At 40.6% G+C, this 19,936-nt stretch overlaps 1 protein-coding gene across 7 annotated transcripts in view; it reads left to right on the forward strand.

The window, feature by feature from the left end:
* The first annotated feature begins 2,851 nt into the window (after window positions 1-2,851).
* Window positions 2,852-19,936, forward strand: part of POGZ (pogo transposable element derived with ZNF domain) — a 47,270-nt gene continuing 30,185 nt past the window's right edge. For 4 of the 7 annotated variants that reach the window (XM_041755874.1, XM_041755875.1, XM_041755880.1 and 1 more), the window contains exon 1: window positions 2,853-3,280. The gene's annotated coding sequence lies outside the window, so the exon portion shown is untranslated. Of the gene's footprint in view, window positions 3,281-19,936 lie in introns of all 7 variants that reach the window. The other 3 variants (XM_041755876.1, XM_041755878.1, XM_041755877.1) reach the window with 2 other exon arrangements.

Genomic DNA, 19,936 nt, shown 5'->3' on the forward strand with positions numbered 1-19,936 from the left:
CACAGAACCAAACAGCACACTACAGAACTCACTCAGTTGAAGTTGTAGCTACACAGTTCCCACCCGGTCCAGGCCACCATCATCTCTCACCTGGATTATTGCAATAGGCTCCTAAGTCATCTTCCTGCATATACTCCTTGCCCCTACAAGCTATTCTGTAAAAGCAGTCAGGGAGTTCCTTTAAAGTTAGTCAGGTCATGTCACTCCTCAAAATCCTCCAATGATTTCATTTCACTAAGAGTAAAACCTGAAACTGGTTTCACTTTCTTCAGGTCTGCGTTCAAATGTCACCTTAATAATGAAGGCTTTTCCAACTACCCCGCATAAAATAACAACTTTCCCATCCACACCTCTGTACCACACTCCCAATTCCCTCTCTCCTGCCCTTTTCCCCACCCATAGCAACTATCCCATTATCACCTACAATATACTTACTTATATGAAGTGTGGTAGATTATATTTTCCGAGATGGCCACAAGATTCCCTATGCCACAGATGCTTCTTACAATGTGGTATTTCTACTGTTCCTTTGAGAGATGTTTCCCACTGGCCTCAAATCGAGGGCAGCCTGTAAGTGTGGTGGAAATGATGCTTTGTGACCTTTGAGGCTAGGTCACAAAAACCATACAATCTCTGCCTGGTCCTCTTGAGGACTCAATCTTGGAATTCACCCACGATGATATAAGGAAGCCCAGGCTACATGAAGAGGCCAACAGCCAGCTGTTCTGGCCAACAGCCATCACCAACTTCCAGCTATTTGAAGAGGCTTTTGAGAAGATTTCAGCCCCAGCCACTGCATGAGACTTCAAGTGAAAACTGCTTAGTTTAGCCTAATCACCTCCCAGAACCATAAGAGATTATAATAAAATTGTTCTTTTTAAAAATTTAAACCTATTTATTTATTTTTAGATTTTATTTATTCATAAGACACACACACACACACACACACAGAGGCAGAGACATAGGCAGAGGGAGAAGCAGGCTCCATGCAGGGAGCCTGATGTAGGACTCGATCCCAGGACTCCAGGATCACGCCCTGAGCCAATGGTAGATGCTCAACCGCTGAGCCACGCAGGCGTCCCTATACTTTTTTTTTTTGAAAAAATTTTTAACAATTTATTTATTTATTCATAAGACACACACACACACACAGACATAGGCAGAGGAAGAAGCAGGCTCTATGCAGGGAGCCCGATGTGGGACTCAATCCCTGGACTTGATCCCGAGACTTCAGGATCAAGCCCTGGGCCGAAGGCAGGCGCTTAAACCACTGAGCTATCCAGGGATCCCCAATTGTTGTTGTTCTAGGCCACTAAGTTTTGGGGCCATTTGTTATCCAAGAATAGATTTTGGAACAATTTGTTTATGTAGATATTTCATGTCTCTCTCCACGAGAGTACAAGTTTCATGAGTTCAGGAATTTTGCTTTTTTTGTTGTACTCACCTAGTACATGACCTGAGGCACCTAGACCCGCACCTGCATATTGCAAAGTACTCAATAAAAATGTGTTGAGTAAGTTAATGGACACATGATGCATTTTCAGTATGGTATGCTAATGGTTATTGGTCAACAGTGCATGGTACAGTCTGCTGGACTAGACCTCATTGGCAGAGAGCATAAGTTGGCACTTTCAGCATGGGAAAATACGTTTCAACAAGAATATTTCAGAGGCAAATAACTTTATAATGAATTATAATTATAGTAGGAAAGTATAAAATAGGATTTGAGCTTCTTGTAGAATTTGTCTTCTGGTGATTGATTCCATAATCCCATCTTAGGCTTTTCTAGATCAGGTCTGGAAAGGCTTCAGAAGTATTTTCAGAAGGATTCGTGATTTTTTTTTCAATCCAAATAATAAAGTTCTTGCTAAAAATGACACTTTGAGATCATTCACATGTACTTAGTATGAAATGAGATGAAGTGGAATGAAAATGGACGGCATTGTGTACGCACAGGTGCATGAGGGAGCAATTTGTAATGCCTAATTCCATCGCCTATTTTCAGTCTGGTGGTTGAATAAAGTGCACATATATAAAAAAATGAATAAATATGGTTCTGATTTTCCCCAATCTTGCACAAAGTACTTTGATCTACATTGGCTTGGAGTAAATATTTGTGTATTGCTTAGAGAGCAACAACATACTCACATATCCAAGGAAAATTTTACAATATTATCATCTCTGAAAGTAAAAAAGGACTAAATTTTTAGATACCTAGAAAAGAGGTACTTCTTGTTCGGGGAAAAATTACAGGTAGCTGGTCTTGAATAGACTAATTTCTTTGGGCCAATCCCCCTCAGCCTTGATCGGAGCAAAAAGCACAGATGTAGAATCTATGGTTTCTTAGAATTGAGGATTTGTGCTGAGTCTATTGACACATGGCTTCAAAGCAGTTTCCATACATGAATCACTTTGATAAGCAATATATGTGATTTCTTTCCAGAATCCAGTAGGGTTCAGAGTAAAAATAGCTTTTAAAAGTTCTTCACTTAAGACTACTGCCACAAGGCTACTTGGCCAAATGCCTCCTGATGAAGAGTATGTGCCATTCTGCTGCCTTTGTTCCAAGGACAGTTGTTGGTGCCATTGGGTCTCACTACCTGGACTGTGGCATGAGGTTCTCTTGGTTAGGTACAAGACTTGAGTGGAAAGTGAGGAGGTGCCCAAAATTTCTTTGGAAAGTCCAGGCAAGTGAATTGGGCAGTATTTTCTTTGGAAATTCCATTTTTCTCATCAAGATTTAGATGTTGCTTCTGAAGCTAATTATTCTTATTTCATTTTTCTTAAATGTTTTTATTTATTTATTTATTTATTTGCAGGTCCAGACAAACTTGACTGGAAAAGAAGCCCGGGCAGGGGTTAGGATGAGCCCATGACGTGTCACACGCCGCAGCCAATTGAGAGGCCACGAGAGGGGGAGGGCGGAAGTGACGAGACGTATCCCTCCGCGGAGCGAGAGGGTCGGTGGGGGGAGTCGGCGTCTCTCTCCCCCGCGCCAGCTCCCGTACACGGAGCCGCATTCCTTGGCCCCCCCACCCCCTCCCTCGGGGCCCCCCCCGCCCCCCTCGGGAAAAAAATCCACCCCAAATCACTGGAACCCGAGGGAGGTTTCCTTTCCCCCGCGGGGAGACGCGCTCTCCACGGTTCCCTCTCAGCCGTCTCCCCAAGCCCCCGTCCCCTCCCCTGCTCCCACCCCCTTCTCCCGGCGCCGGGTGCGAGGTCCCTTTAAGGCGACGGCGCCTTCCTCGGGTCAGACTACCGGCGGCGACGACCACGGGAGGTGAGTAAGCGAGCGGGCGAGCCTTCTTTCTCCCCACCCCCTTCTCCCGGGGGTTCCGTTATCTTTTCGCTCGGCGAGGCGCTCGGAGGCGAGACAATGAGAGGGGGATGGGGCGGGGGCGCGAGGGGTGGGGGCAGGGGCCCGGTGGCGCGCGCCCCTGCTCCCCGCGAGTGCAGCGCGGCCCGGGCGGCGGCGGGCATGGGGCGCGGCTCGCGAGCGCGTGCGCCCCCGGAGCCGCGGGAGCTCGGGAGCCGCGCGACGGTCTGGGCCGGGCGGACCCTGCCTGCCTGCCTGCCGCCCGCCCCCGCCCCCCGGCGTCCTCCGCGGCGCGCGCGCGCGCACTCGCGCCCCACGGCCCCGCACACACCGACGTCCACACGCACGCCGGGCGCGAGGCGTCTCGGAGGAGTGGGCGGGCGGCGGGCGGTGGCCCGCGGGGAAAGGGGCGGGGGCGGGCGGCTGCGAGTCGGCGGGCGGGGGGCGAGGCCGCGCAGAGGTGACGTCCCGGGGGGAGCGCTCGCTTCTCCCGCCGCGCCCTCCCACCTCCCTAGGACTGGGGCGCTGTTCGGGCGCGAGGAGGAAAATGAGGGGTCGCTGTGCCGCTCCCTTGTGTTACGTAATCTCCGCTCGGTCCAGTAGTACATCCCAAGCCGTAGTGCGCTGCAGTTAGTTTACCAAGTCTCCTCCCTTGGCCCTAAAATTTCTCTGCGTTGGCGCCGTGATTTGTAAAATGGAATGGGGCGGAAAACCTTTCTTTCGGCTGATTATATCCTGCCGCGGTGGGCGCCATGTTCCTCCCAGGGACTATTTTGTCTAGATTCTCAGCACCTCCTGGAGAGGAGTGATGTCGTTGATCCACCTGCCTTCCCTCCTTTCTGCCACTGACCCTGTTTTCCTCTCCCGCCAGACGCGGGATTCCTCCACGCTGTTCCTAACTGTGGACATAGCTCAGCTCACTTGTCTTGGGCCTTCTTAGCCCAGAAAAAGAGATGGGAAGAGGCTTGGAAGTCAGTTGGCCCCATCTCCTCTTTGAGATGCACACTGGAAGACAATTTTACCATCTCAGAACCACCACTTTGTTGCGGGTTGTAGCTCAGCCTCCTACATTCTAGACACCTCCCACTGCAGTTCAAAACCCTGCAGAAATGGAGTTTTACTTTCAAAGGAGTTTTCCCATCTAGTTGGAGGGGAAATAGCGGGGCAGATGATGAGCTGCACCAAGGGCTGCTCCTTGGTGAACAACATTGAATTTCCAGACCATGATGTGTTCTTGGGACCGGGAGTTGGACTCTGAATTCGAACTCGTTCTCAAGATCTTTAAGTTCGGGATAGCTAAAAAGTACCTTGGAGGTTGCTGAAAGTGCTGTTTTAGGGGCTTCGTCCTCAAGTCTTTTCAGGTGGGAAGGGGAGGGTGTGTGTGGTGCTATCTTCTCTAAATTTTAACTGCCACATAAAGAACTGTTGATTTAGCGTAAAAGTGCTCAAAATACAATCTTAAAACAATTTCATGGCAAATTACATCCTTGATTTCCTTCCCCTTATACTACGGTTATGACACACCGGTCACGTTGGTGATGTATCTCAAACTAAAGGAACTAAGAAGATGAAGACTCTTGGGATGAACAGGATTTTGTTCGTTTCCACCCCAACCTTGAACCAGTGATATAATCTAGGAAAAGGTGACCCACTGACCTTTGGGGATCATTCAGAGCCTTCCAGGGGACCTGAGAGGTCATAACTATTTTCAAAGTAGAAAATACTAAGACACTATCTTTCTTCCAGTGACATTTGCACTGATGGTCCAAAAGCAAAGCTGAGTAAAACTGGTGGTCCGTTAGCACAAAGCAAGGCAGTTACACGAAACACCGTGTGAAAATGGCCTTGATGAAACAGTAGAAATGATTTTTATTAAATCTCAACCCTTGGGTACATGGTTTTTTAAGTTTTTTTAAGTCTTTGATCGAATAGGAAGGATGCATAAAGTACTTTGCTGACTAAGGAGGTACGGTCCTTCTCATAAGGAAAAGTGCTTGTGAGATTGAGTTATGAGCTGCTTGTTTCATGGAACAGCATTTTCACTTGAAAGAACTGACAAACTACAGTTTTTCACACTTTAAGGTTGGGCTTATATTTTCTTGACAACGAGGTGAGCATGTTATTTTGAGGAAACAATTGACAGTATTTGATACCAATGATAAAAATTTGAGAGTGAAAATTAGAATTTGTCAAAAGTTGACATCTCAGGTTTGACAGTTTAAATATTTTCTATATTTATATTTGTAGTGAAATATGTCAACATTTGGAGGATGGGCATTGCAGTAAATCTATATTTTCCAAGCTACCAATGCTGATATTTCACAATCATCATAAGTAAATATCCTTTCAGAATGCAAGGTACACTAGTGGATTTTAATGTAATAAAATATGAAAAGTTCATTGATAGGGATTCAGATAAGAAACTACCATTTGGGGACGCCTGGGTGGCTCAGTGGTTGAGCATCTGCCTTTGGCTCAGGGCATGATCCCAGTTTAAGGATCGAGTCCCACATCGAGATCCCTGTGAGGAGCCTGCTTCTCCCTCTATGTCTCTACCTCTCTCTGTGTCTCCCATGAATAAATAAAAAAACCTTTAAAAAAAAAAAAAAAAAAGAAACTACCATTTGTCGAATTTTAGTATTGTGTCAATATACACAGCTGTCTGAAAAGGTTTTTGAATACTTTTCCTTTTTCCTGCTGTGAGGCCAGATAGTCTACAGGAACAGACTGAATGCATAAGCACTATGAGAATCCAGCTGCCTTCTATTAAGCTAGACCTTAAATTTAGGCAAAAATGTAAAAAAAAAAAAAAGTTACTCTTTTTGGGAAAAATAGTAATTTTTAATTGAAAGTGTTATTTATGTCAGCTTGATGGCTCATTGTTAATTGTATTGATAAATACTTTTTTTTTTTAATTTATTTATGATAGTCACACACACACACAGAGAGAGAGAGGCAGAGACACAGGCAGAGGGAGAAGCAGGCTCCATGCACTGGGAGCCCAACATGGGATTCGATCCCGGGTCTCCAGGATCGCGCCCTGGGCCAAAGGCAGGCGCCAAACTGCTGCGCCACCCAGGGATCTCTTGATAAATACTTTTGTTTTAATGTCTAATATGGTAAATATCAAAAGATGTAATCCATATAAATAAAAACTCTCTGAGTTCCTCAGTAATTTTAAGAATGTAAAGGGGTCTCAAGACCAAAAAATTTGGGAATGACTTGGTGTGTCCTATGCGTCTACTTTTGAGATCATCCTAATCTGCCTCCATTTAGGAACCTCTGAAGAATTTACAAAATGTTAGTTGAAGTTAATAATGGAAGAGGCAGTGGCTTGGGGAAGAATTCTAGAGAAAAAGGTCGATTTGAATCTTGGCTCTGGATTACAGTTCTTTACTAACTATAACCTTGGTCAAGTTACTGAATCTCTTTAAACATCCTTTTAAATCTCATTTGTAAAATGTAGTACTTATTACATACAACTGTGAGAATTCGTTGAGATGATGAGTGTAAATTATATAATAATGTCTGGCAGTATCATGGTAAAATAAAATACATTCCAGGTAATGTTTCAGTCTTTATTGTACGTATATGTCTTTTTGTTGAGGGTGAGGATTGCTGATTTAAATTACAAACCCTAGAGCTGATTCGTGTCTTTGTCATATCAGTGTAATAAGATTTTGATTCTTAGGCATTCTGGTTTGTAATATTAAACCCATATCCAGGGATCCCTGGGTGGCGCAGCAGTTTGGCGCCTGCCTTTGGCCCAGGGCGCGATCCTGGAGACCCGGGATCGGGTCCCACGTCGGGTTCCCGGTGCATGGAGCCTGCTTCTTCCTCTGCCTGTCTCTCTCTGCCTCTCTCTCTGTGACTATCATAAAATTAAAAAAAACAATTTAGAAAGCTTCAAATTTAGGAGAAAAAAAAAATAAACCCATATCCACAGAAACCCATTTTTACATATAAGTCAGGAGGAGAAAAGGGCTAACATATTACTGATATTTGGCAAAAAATGAAATCGATGGAATAGATTTAGAATTTAGGTAACATAACAACTGTTAGTGAAGAAAAGCTTTTCTTTGGAAAGAGAATCCTGAATATTTAACTCTTTAAAAATAGGGAACTTACTTTTTATTTTAATGGTTTTTAGTAAAGAGCACATAACTTGTATCCAGGTGCTTCTTGATAGAGTTGCTCTCTGGTAACTTGAAAATATTTTGCATTTGGGAGTAATAGATTATTAACACTATTTAAGAACAGGTTGTGAATATTATATATAGATTTTACAACTGTTATATTCTGTAAGGGACAAAATAGGTCACGAAAAGACTGGGAAAATAAAAGCTTCTTACAGGTGTTTTTTTTTTTTTAAAGTCAAAATAGAATTAATTTGAAATCAAATGCCAGTAGTTTTGAGGATTGTTTATTTTTCATGTTGGAATAAGAGTGTATTCTTAAATGTTTTCTGTTTTTTTTTTTTAAAGATTTATTTTTTTTAAAGATTTTTTGAGGATTGTTTATTTTTCATGTTGGAATAAGAGTGTATTCTTAAATTTTTTTTTTTTAATTTTTATTTATTTATGATAGTCACAGGGAGATAGAGAGAGAGGCAGAGACACAGGCAGAGGGAGAAGCAGGCTCCATGCACTGGGAGCCCGATGTGGGATTCGATCCCGGGTCTCCAGGACCGCGCCCTGGGCCAAAGGCAGGCGCCAAACCGCTGCGCCATCCAGGGATCCCTGTTTTCTTTTTTTTTAAGATTTTTTTTTTTTTTAAGATTTTCTTTATTTATTCATGAGAGAGACAGAGAGAGAGAGAGAGAGAGAGGCACAGACACAGGCAGAGGGAGAAGCCTCTGAATCTCTTTAAACATCCTCCACACAGGGAGCCCTATGTGGGACTCGATCCTGGGTTTCCAGGATCACACCCTGGGCCGAAGGCAGGCGCCAAACCGCTGAGCCACCCGGGCTGCCCTTTTCTTTGTTTTCTAAAATACTTTTCATGTTCCAAATTTTTTTTTTTAATCTTGATTTATGGGCGGGTTGTGTACTAGCAGTGGATTAAAAATGTTAAATTCTGAATTCTTCATTCCTGGTATTTATGTTTATGAAAGAACCAAATTAAAGGAATTCAAAGCTTCAAGAGCTAAACCTGGAGAGTCTTGGTAGAAAACATGTTTTCTATTACTATTTGAGATGAGGATAGGTAAACATTTGCTGCCATTAAGTACCTCAAATGTAGACTGACAGGTGTATCTGCTGGATTCTTTCTGTTGCTTTTAAATAACAGGTTGTTTGTAAAGATTCTCTTTATATATTGCTTTTCAATATGTAGACTTTTACTGACTAGCTAGGACTGAAGTATAGACCACCATATTTACCAGCCCTTAAGATACAATTCACTTCTCTAGGAAGGTGTGTCTGCCATACCAGTATTATGGATGGAAAGATGAATGCCAAAGACTTAAAAGGCTATGGGAATTCTGATAGACCTGTGTGAGTTGCAGTGTTGAGCAAAGCCTACCAAGTACACAAAAATTGTGTTGTCAGTATAATTACTGCTATAAAATACAGAAACCAGATAGGTTACCAAGATGTCAAATAATGGATTGAATTAATGGAAGATGGCAAAGTTCATCTCCTCTTAGAGTACCTCCTTGAAATCCTGTATAATCCATCTTATTAGATTCATGTCTTCTAACATTATTTAGGTATCATGTACATCTTAAGAAGTGTGTGTATACAGTCTATATGAAAATTGCTCCTGGAAATAAGAACAAATTAACAGAAAATTCAATCAGTGGGGCTACCAGTTTTAGTAAATGACAAAAAGATAATGGCAGGATATGGTAATGCAAATATCACAACCAAAATATGAATAGGTTGGTTTTACCACTTTTTTCTCTTTTTAAAAATTTCAGCTTTATTAACATATAACTGACAAATAAAATGTAAGATATTTAAAGTGTACATTATGGTGATTTCATGTACTTTGTGAAAGGATTCCCTCCATGTAGTTAATGAACACATCACCTCACATTTAATTTTTTGTGTGAGAACATTTTAGTTCTACTTTGAGCAAATTTCAAGTATATGATAGTGTTTTCAATCATAGTCACCATGTTTTACATTAGATCCTCAGACCTTATTCATCTGATCTTCTCAACTTTTGGGGCACCTGAGTGGCTCAGTGGTTGGACCTCTGCCTTTGGCTTGGTTTGTGATCCTGGATCCTGGGATGGAATCCTGCATCAGGCTTCCCACAGGGAGCCTGCTTCTCCCTCTGCCTGTGTCTCTGCCTTTCTATGTCTCTCATGAATAAATGGATAAAATCTTAAAAGATAAGTAACTCTCTCAGAGTCTATTTGAAAAAAAGATCTTCTCAACTTTTTATTAAGAAAATTTCATGCATGTAAAAGTGAAAAAACACAAGGAATACTGACAACCCATTACCTAGACAAAACGTTTTTTAAGTGTACTAATGTCTATGAAGAAAGCGCCAAAATACGCATATATTTGCTGAATCACTTGAAAGCCAGTCATGATGCTTCCACTAAATATTTCATGTATTTGCTAAGAATAAATATGTTCTCCTATATAACTCTGTTTTTTCTAAGAAAATTTAAAAAGTAATTCCTAGCTGGTGGTGGTGGGAATCAGTGAAATAAGTGAAGGGGATTGAGAGTACACTTAACCTTGAGCACTGAGTAATGTAACTGACAGGATATGTGAACTATCCTGGAATTGAAATTTAAAAAATAAAAAGATTTAAAAATTTAAATAATGAAAAGTAATTCCCAAGTGTCATCTAGTATCTAATCATATATTCACATGTCCAAGTTGTTCCCGAAATGTCATAGCTTTTATATGAACCAAAATCCAATAAAGGTTCACATGTTTTATATGTTATGTCTCTTCAGTTTCTTTTAATTTAGTTTGGTCTCTGTGTGTGTGTGTGTGTGTGTCTGTCACAGTTTTAAAGAACATGTTACTAGTTTTATAGAATGCTCTGCATTTTGCACTTGTCTGATTATTTCTTTATAGAATGTCCCACCTTCTGAATTTATCTCATTATTTCCTTATAGTGCTACTTATTCCTTTTTTGCTGTTTCCTGCAAACTGCAAGTTAAGCTTGATTGGATTAAGGTTAAACATTATTGTTAAGGCTTGTTTGTTGTTTACAAAAGAATATACCACACACCAGTTGATGACAGGCAGAGTTTGGATTATTGGCTAATATTTTTCTATTTATTTATTTGTTTATTAAAAGTTTATTTAATTGAGAGAAAGCTTGCAGAAGTGGAGGGGAGAGGGAGAGGGACAAACAGGATCCCTGCTGAGCAGGGAGCCTGATGTGAGGCTTGATTCCAAGACCCTGGGATCCTGAGCTTATCTGACTGAGCCACTCAGGTGCCACAACATCTTTCTGTTTAAACTTAAGTACTGTCATAACCTCGGGATCCCTGGGTGGCGCAGCCGTTTGGCGCCTGCCTTTGGCCCAGGGCGCGATCCTGGAGACCCGGGATCGAATCCCACGTCGGGCTCCCGGTGCATGGAGCCTGCTTCTCCCTCTGCCTATGTCTCTGCCTCTCTCTCTCTCTCTCTGTGACTATCATAAATAAATAAATAAAATTAAAAAAAAAAAAAAGTACTGTCATAACCTTTGTTTTTTGATATACCAAGCTACGTCTATAACTTAAAGTTCAAACATAACAAGACTGAGAAAACGCAGAAAAAGTTTTGCTTCATATCATTTTGGTTCACTGCCCTCTGAGAAAATGACTTGGAAGTTGGACAGGCAAGAAGGGTTGACATATTTAGCAGAAGCAACACACAGAGGGATTGTGATGGGGTCAAAACCAGAAATTTTAGGGCACCTGGGCAGCTTGGTTGAACATCTGACTCTTGGTTTCAGCTCGGGTCATGAGCTCAGTCCTGGGATCCAGTCCTGCATGGGGCTCTGTGCTATTAAATTTTTAAATCCTCTGTGCAGTCCTGGGATCCAGTCCTGCATGGGGCTCTGTGGGGCTCTGTGCTCTGCATGGGGCAGGGAGTCTGCTTGAGAATCTCCCTCTCCTCCTCCCCAAATAAATCTTTAAAAAAAATTTTTTTTTTTTTAGAAATGGAGATTAAATTTAGAAATTGGGAAATTCTTTTCACCAAAGTTATTCAGCAGTCAATACTAACAACATATGGTTACAAGCAATACTGATAATAACCATAATCTCAGAGAATTGACATCATGATGCTCCTGTTTTATGAAGAGAAATTAGATACTTGGGCGAAAAGAATAATGGTACAGAAGTTAGGTAAATATGAAGATAAAACCAAGTTTCACAGGTAGATGATTATAAGGTGAAACAAACCAGATGCATATAGATCTTTATAAAAAATGTTTTTACTTTGTAAAATGTAACTATCTGAACAATTCATTGGAAAATTGTTCTACTCATCTTTGTTTTTGAGAATATAAATATTTTATAAAGAAATGGTAGTTGCTTATGCATAGAATGTGAGCAATGGTTTTAAAATTTTTCCCCTTCAGAGCATGGATTCAGTTTGATCACATTCTCTCAATCTTGGCACTAGTGATGTTTTAGAACAGATAAATTCCTAGCTGACCTGTGTATTATAGGAGGCTTAAGAGCACTCCTGGCCACTACCCACTAGATAAATGTCAGTAGCACTCATCCCCAACCCCCACTCGTAGTTCTGGCTACCTAAACGGTCTCTAGATATTGCCAAATGTCTTCTAAGGGACAGATTCCCATTTTTGAGTATCACTGGGTTGGATAAAATCCACTAGCATGTGTGAAGATTCCTTAATATAATGTCCTCTGATTTGGTTTCCCTTTATGTAACCTGTGTACAGCTGTTGAACCCAAATGTCTTCTGCAGATAGGCTGCACAGCTTGGGCTGTGCCTGGTATGCGTTGGAGAATAGTGGGATATGATGAAATATTTTAGCTCTGTTGGAAATTTTATTGAAGGGAGAAATGATCTCTTCATTTATAAGTCAAAGTAGGCCTTTTGCTTTAATCACCCTCCCCCAACTCTCCAGTTTTTTATTTTTATTTTATTATTATTTTATTATTTATTTATTATTATTTATTAGCTCTCTAAGCTTATATGGTATGGATAGTTTTTGTTAGGAATAGTTGAGAGATTGCTATTTGCTATCTGTGAGTGATCTATGTTTATCTTAACATTCAAGAAAAGAGGATCTTTCAAAAACAGTTATTTAAAGGGGTTGATTAAGCTAAATGCATCCTCTTTGTTAACCTTTGTCCTTAAAATTTTTAAGTCATTTTTAAAATTTTTATTTATTTATTTGAGAGAGAGGGAGTGATCAAGAAAGAGAGCACAAGCAGGGGGAGGGGCAGAGAGAGACACAGGAGCAGACTCCTTGCCCAGCAGGGAGCCTGTGTGTGGGGCTCTATCCCAGGACCCTGGGATCATGACCAGAGCCAAAGGCAGATGTTTAACCAACTGAGCCACCGAGGCCCCCCCCGCTTAAAATTTTTTTTTTTTATTAAAGATTTTATTTATTTGAGAGAGAGATGAGCAGGAGAGGTAGAGGCAGAGAGAGAGAATCCCAGGCAGACTCCACATGGAGCACAGAGCTAGATTTAGGGCCCAATCTCATGACCTTGAGATCACAATCTAGTTGAAACCAAGATACTGTTAAGCATTCATGCCACCCAGGTGCCCCATCCTTAGAATTTTTAATTACAGTTGATCCCTGAACAGTGTGTGGGGGAATGTTAGGAATATCAACAACCTGACACCCCCTCCCCCCCAGTTAAAAATCTCCATATAACTTTTGACTCTCCAAAAACTTAACTGCTAATAGTGAGAATTGGGAGAGATACTTTTTACTGTGATACACAATTTACTGGGGAGACAAACTGCTCAAGAGGTGTTTTAAGGGAGCACTGGGATACTCTTGATCTCCCTGCAATAGCAATAGGAAGTGGCTACAAAATTATTGCAGTAGTACAGTATATACTACAGTTAATTTTAAGCAGTTGTTTAATACTGCATCTTTGTTTACATTCCCTCAACTGCAAATGGCACCATATATAGTCGCTAAGTGTGTAAGTTTTGATAAATTTGACCTTTTATAATAGGTTTGTGTATATTTTATGGTAGTAAATGGTAAAATAAACTAATATCAACATATATTTTATGTATTCATGATAGAGCTAACTTTTTCTTATTTTTTCAAAATTTCTAGGCTCTATAGTTCTTCAAGTTTTTTTCAAATTGTCACGAATCCAGTATATTTATTGAAAAAAAAATCTGTACAAGTGTACCTGCACAGTTCAAACTTACGTTATTCAAGGATCAACTGTATATGTAAATTCTGCCAATCAGGAAAATGACCCAGGCTGCTTCTTAGGGGAAAGGAAAGGAATTTGGGATAGGGGAATAGTGGAAGTAATAGGAAAGTTTTTGCTCAATAGCATAAGTTACAAGAATGAGAAATCTTAAGAATTTCAGGACAAAGTAGAATTTTTTTTTTAAGATTTATTTATTCATGAGAGACACAGAGAGAAAAGAGGCAGAGACAGGCAGAGGGAGAAGCAGGCTCTCCCCACAGGGAGACTGATGCGGAGCTCCATCCTGGATCCGGCGATCCTGCCCTGAGCCAAAGGCAGACACTCAACTGCTGAGCCACCCAGGTGTCCCGAGAAAGTAGAATTTTAAGTTTCTAAGACAAATAGATTTTTTTAAGATTTTATTTATTCATTCATGAGAAACAGGCAGAGACATTGGCAGAGGGAGAAGCAGGCTCCCCAGGAGGAGCCGATTGTGGGACTCAACCCCAGGACCCCGAGGTCACGACCTGAGCCAAAGGCAGACACTCAACCACTGAGCAACCCAGGTGCCCTAAGACAAATATTCTTTGTAGATGTGGAATTTTTCTTCCATGTATCAGAGGAGTGACATTGAGGATATCTGGCTAATAATCATTTGGTTGATAAGGAGATAGTTTTATATTTAAAATGAGCAGAAAGGTCCCTAGCATCTAGACTGGTGTGGAATACCATTCCCCACCAAAAGGAATCAGACTCTTTAGAGAAATGGATGATTCTAGGTCTGGGGCAGGAAATGTATGAGAAGAGCCTAGAACATCTTGTCTATCATAGCAAGGATTTTATCAGATACTACTAAAGGTTGTGTCAGAAGGACTTGGGAGCTAACTGAAGAAGTTACACTGGCAAAATAGGACACTTTTGAGTATAAGTAAAAATAACTGCAGTGGTTCAAAACACAAATTATATTACATAAGGGTGCCTGGGTGGTTCAGTTGGTAAAGCATTCAGCTCTTGATTTTGGCTCAAGTCATGATATGAGGGTTTTGAGATTGAGCCCTGCTTAAGATTCTCTCTCCCCTTCCCCTCTGCCCCTCCTTTCTCCTCTCTCAAAAAAGAAAATATGATATCATAATGATAGTTTAACAAGTTTATTGGTCACTTTGAAATGCTATGAATTCTTTTAAAAACTGGTAAATAAAGGGAAAGAAGCTAATGAGATAGAAGGAATCAAGATAGAAGGAATACCCACCACTGGGTAATCAAATAATAAGATATGTTTTGGATTATTGTTTTTTAAATTTTTAAAAAAGTAATCTCTGCATCCAGCATGGGGTTTGAACTCAGGACCTCAAACCAAGGGTTGCATGCTCCACTGATTGAGCCAGCCAGGCACCCTTGCTTTTTGTTTTGTTTTTAAATTTAGTTTAAAGATTTATTTTATTTTTAGAGAGTGTTATGGGGCGGGGGGGAGACAGATGACAGAAGGAGATATATGATAGAGAATCTTAAGCTGACTCCCTGCTGAGTACAGACCTGGGGCTGGATCCCACGACCCTGTGATTATGACCTGAGTTGAAATCGAGAGTCAGACACAACCCACTGAGTGACCCAGGCACCCCTGCTTTTTGTTTCACTTCGTAAGTGAAGAAGGAATGATTTAAAACGACTAGATTCAGGGGCACCTGGGTGGGTCAGTTGGTTAAGCATCTGCCTTCAGCTCAGGTCATGATCCCGGGAGTCCTGGGTTCCAGCTCCGCATCAGGCTCTCTACTCTGTGGGGAACCTGCTTCTCCCTCCACCTGCCACTCTTCCTCTTTGGGCATGTGCGTGCACGCTCTCTCTTGCTCTATCAGATAAATAAAACCTTTTTTTTTTTTTTTTAAAGAACAACTAGATCCAACATTGAGCGTTGCCTCTTGGTGGAAGAAAACCCCATCTTTGTGAGTAGTTTTTGGGGAAAAAAGTTCAACCTGTATTTAATCATGCCAGTAGATCCAACTGTCAGTTTCAGGATATCCAGGAGACAGAGGCATTATAGTAAATGCTGTGGGTATGTGGTCAACAATATCTAGGTTGTATAAATTACAAGAGGTGAGCTGGTTCTTCAATAAATAAATTGCAGGAGAGGGGAAAAAAGATGAAGACCTATAAATTAAAAGAGACTTAAGAAACATCAAATAATCATAATATATGATTTGGATTGTGAATTAGGATTGTTTGAATTAAACAAACTTAAGTGTGGTTTTTGAGAGAATTTGAATTCAATATTGATATTAAGGGACTACCAATTTTTAGGCATTTAATGTTATTTTTGGTTTTGTTATATAATCTTTCAGGTCTTTATCTTTTAGAGCTACATACCAAAACATTTATGAATACAATAGGGATTAGCTTCAAAATAATATGAAGGAGAGGGAGCATAGATAAAACAAGAACAATTTTGGATTGAATATTTTTGAAGCTGGGTGATGGATACATCTCTACTTTTGTATTTAAGTAGAATTTATATCATTTTTAAAATAGAAAAGAATCATGACAGTTTTGATTCAAAGATTCATACTTGTAATATGATGAAAGTTTGCGCCTTTACTTGGTTATAGTATGATTTCTCAAATTTGCTGTCCATCCCAAGTTTTCCTCTTGATATGTGGCACTGTGTTCACTGCGTGCTGGCCTTTATTTTCTGAAATTTACATTTTTACCTGGCAGTTATTTAGAAGAAATGAAAATGCCCCTAAATTGAGTAAGAATTGAATTCCAACTTGTTAGGTAAGTCTGACTGAATACACCTTAACAGCAAAATAGTAGAGAAGATACGAGAAAACATCCAGGTTTTGTTTTTTGTTTTTTTTTCTTTGTGAGAAGTTAAGTTAAAGGTTTGGTATGGAAAGAGGTTAAACATTAGTAGAATGATAGTTTAGGGAGATCCATATATTGTAGTACTGCATATTTAATAATTCCTATCTTTGGGATCCCTGGGTGGCGCAGCGGTTTGGCGCCTGCCTTTGGCCCAGGGCGCGATCCTGGAGATCTGGGATTGAATCCCACGTCAGGCTCCCGGTGCATGGAGCCTGCTTCTCCCTCTGCCTGTGTCTCTGCCTCTCTCTCACTGTATTCCTATCATAAATAAATAAAAAATTAAAAAAAAAATTCCTATCTTTGATAAAAAATAGTTGAAAGGAAAAAAAAATAGTTGAAAGGTGGCTATATGCCATGGATCACTTGAAAGACCACAGAAAACGATGGTGTTTCTTTGTGAGCATCTTGGTAGATATATTAAATATAGCATTTCATCATATTAATGAAGATTTCTTTTTCATAACTGGGAAACTGCAAGAAGGGTGCTAAATTTGCATTTTTCAAGTTTATGAAGTATTTAATTTAGGTTGGTATCTATTGTGGTATGTCCCATCTTTTCAACATAGTTGTTTTTTTTTTTAATCCTAAACTATAGATGCTAAAATTAATGATCACGCTCAGAGATAAGAATTTAGGTCAGAATTGAAGACTATTTGAAAAATTTGTTTTCAGTGAGATGTTGGATATAAGTAGGTGAAGTATACTGTTAGCACCATTTTGAATCTTTTAATTTACATTATTTGTCTCGCCACAGCATATACCTGGGGAGTTCTTTTTCTCTCTCACTTAATAAAAAGTAGTTAGGCCACAAACATTTTCCTTAGCCATCTTCTCAGATCTACCCTTGCCACTCTGTTTCTTAGAATATCTTTTTTTTTTTTAAATTTTTATTTATTTATGATAGTCACACAGGGAGAGAGAGAGAGAGGCAGAGACACAGGCAGAGGGAGAAGCAGGCTCCATGCACCGGAAGCCCGATGTGGGATTCGATCCCAGGTCTCCAGGATCGCGCCCTGGGCCAAAGGCAGGCGCCAAACCGCTGCGCCACCCAGGGATCCCTAGAATATCTTTTTAAATAGTATTTAGCATAGTTTAACTTTGTGATCAAGTGGAAGAAACTGATTATTCTTTTTTTTTTTTTTTTTTAAGATTTTATTGATTTATTCATTAGAGACACAGAGTGAGAGGCAGAGACATAGGCAGAGGGAGAAGAAGGCTTCCCACAAGAAGCCCGATGCAGGACTTGATTCCAGATCCTGGGATCAGGGCCTGAGCCAAAGGCAGATGCTCAATGGCAGAGCCATCCAGGTTCCCTGAAGCTTTGATTGTTCTTATTACAATTCATTGCTTCACAAAATAAAACATTCACTCAAGTCTCTTAAAATATTATATAGAAATAGTTGAGGTAAAAGACCAGCCGTTTGGATATGCTATTAAAATATCCACAGGCATGACATTGAAAACCACAATTTGCATTCAGATAGCTCTACTTAATCTGAAGGAAAGTTCTCCACAGATTTTGCAGCATATATATGGGGAGTTTGCTTGCAGCTGGTCAGAGTTAAAAGAAGGTGCTTGAGAACCATCTGTAGAAGTTAACATCCACAGTTCTATTCCTTCTGCTGGGTGTCTAATATTTATGCATTAGTTATCTGTTGGCTATGGGCTCTGAGAAAGTTAGGCAGCAAAGAACTGGTATAAAACCAAATAGTTAAAAAAAAAAAAAGTTCTTGGGGCCCCTAGGTGGCTTAGTTGGTTAAGTGGTTAAGCACCTGCTTTCTGCTCAGGTCATGATCCCAGAGTCCCTGGACAGGATCCTATGGGGCTCCCTGCTCAACGGGGAGCCTGCTTCTCCCTCGCCTTCTGCCCCTTCCCCGACCCCTGCTCGTGTGTGTGTGTGTGTGTGTGTGTGTGTGTGTGTGTGTGTATGGGCTCTTTCGCTTTCTCAAAAAAAATCTTAAAAAAGAAAGTGTGTATTATATGTTGGCAAATTGAATTTAAAATATTACCTTATTCAGTGAAACTAGACTGAAAATACACAAGTTTGTGTTGTGCAGTCTTTGCTCAAGGAATGCCTGTGATATGGATTTGGCTTTTTAATTCAGTTTCTGGCTAGCATGATCTTACATATAGAAGTTAAGTCTGAAACTAAAAAATTTAAGTTGATACTTTATATGGTTTTTTTTCCTTCTTCATACCTTCTCCCCTTTGTGATTTTGGTCTGGGAAGACAGAAATAATTAAAATAGAATATTAGAAACCAGTTAAAATCAAGTTAGGCAGTTTACCTATTGAAACTGGGCACTTGGCTATAGCTAACTCACCCAGGGCATTGACCAGATAGTTTAAATTTTCAAGGGAACAACGCCATCTGTTGGGCATCTTCAGAACAAATCCTGTCAAGTTGGATCCAGCTACTTATACTTAGACTCTTTAGTTTTAGGTTGGTGGTTTTGTTTTTGGCTTAGGAGTTTGGTAAAAAAAAAAGTTCTGAGATACTAAGGGCACTGTGAGAAACTTTGCATTAAAGGCTTTGTTTGAACATTGAGCAGGATGCCTGGGTGGCTCAGTGGTTGAGCTTCTGCCTTTAGTGCAGAGCGTGATCCTGGGATCTGGGATTGGTCCTGCATTGGGCTCCATTCAGGGAGCCTGCTTCTCCCCCTGCCTATGTCTCTGCCTCTGCCTCTCCCTTTCCCTCTCTCTCTCTCTCATGAATAAATAAATAATTATATGAACATTGAGCAGTAATGCTTCTACAATTCCAAGACAAAGAAATTGACCTTTAGGAATACCTTAGTGGCTCAGTGGTTGAATGTCTGCCTTTGGCTCAGGGCGTGTTACCAGTCCCAGGATCGAGTCCCACATTGGGCTCCTTGGGAGGAGCCTGCTTCTCCCTCTGCCTGTGTCTCTGCCTCTTTGTGTGTCTCTGATGAATAAATAAAAAAAATAAAAAAACAAGAAAGAAATTGACCTTTAGTCTACTAGTACTGGAGGGACAGAATAGCAAGCAATATCTCTTTGTATTGCAAAGCTGTGGGCTTTATATTTATAAGAAGCAAATAGTTTAGGCAAGTGCTTTCAAATTAAAGGCTGACTCCAAAATCATGGTGAGGTAAAAGGATACAATTTAGAGGGGAAAAGAACTACCACCCACTTTCTGAATTCAGGGCAATCCAGAATTTGATTGCAGCATTACCTTTTCAAAAGAGCAGCTAACAAGCTTAAGTTTATAAACTGTGACTAGACTGTGAGCTAGCTAGCTTTCTTCCTTCTTCCTTCCTTCCTTCCTTCCTTCCTCCTTCCTTCCTTCCTTCCTTCCTTCCTTCCTTCCTTCCTTCCTTCCTTCTTAAAGATTTTCTTTCTAAGTCATCTGTATACCCAGAACGGGACTCAAACTTACAACCCCTGAGATCAGGAACCCCAAAACATTTTAATTGAAGA

The sequence above is a fragment of the Vulpes lagopus genome, chromosome 5, assembly GCF_018345385.1.
Source record: "Vulpes lagopus strain Blue_001 chromosome 5, ASM1834538v1, whole genome shotgun sequence".
NCBI classification, from domain to species: Eukaryota; Metazoa; Chordata; class Mammalia; order Carnivora; family Canidae; genus Vulpes; species Vulpes lagopus.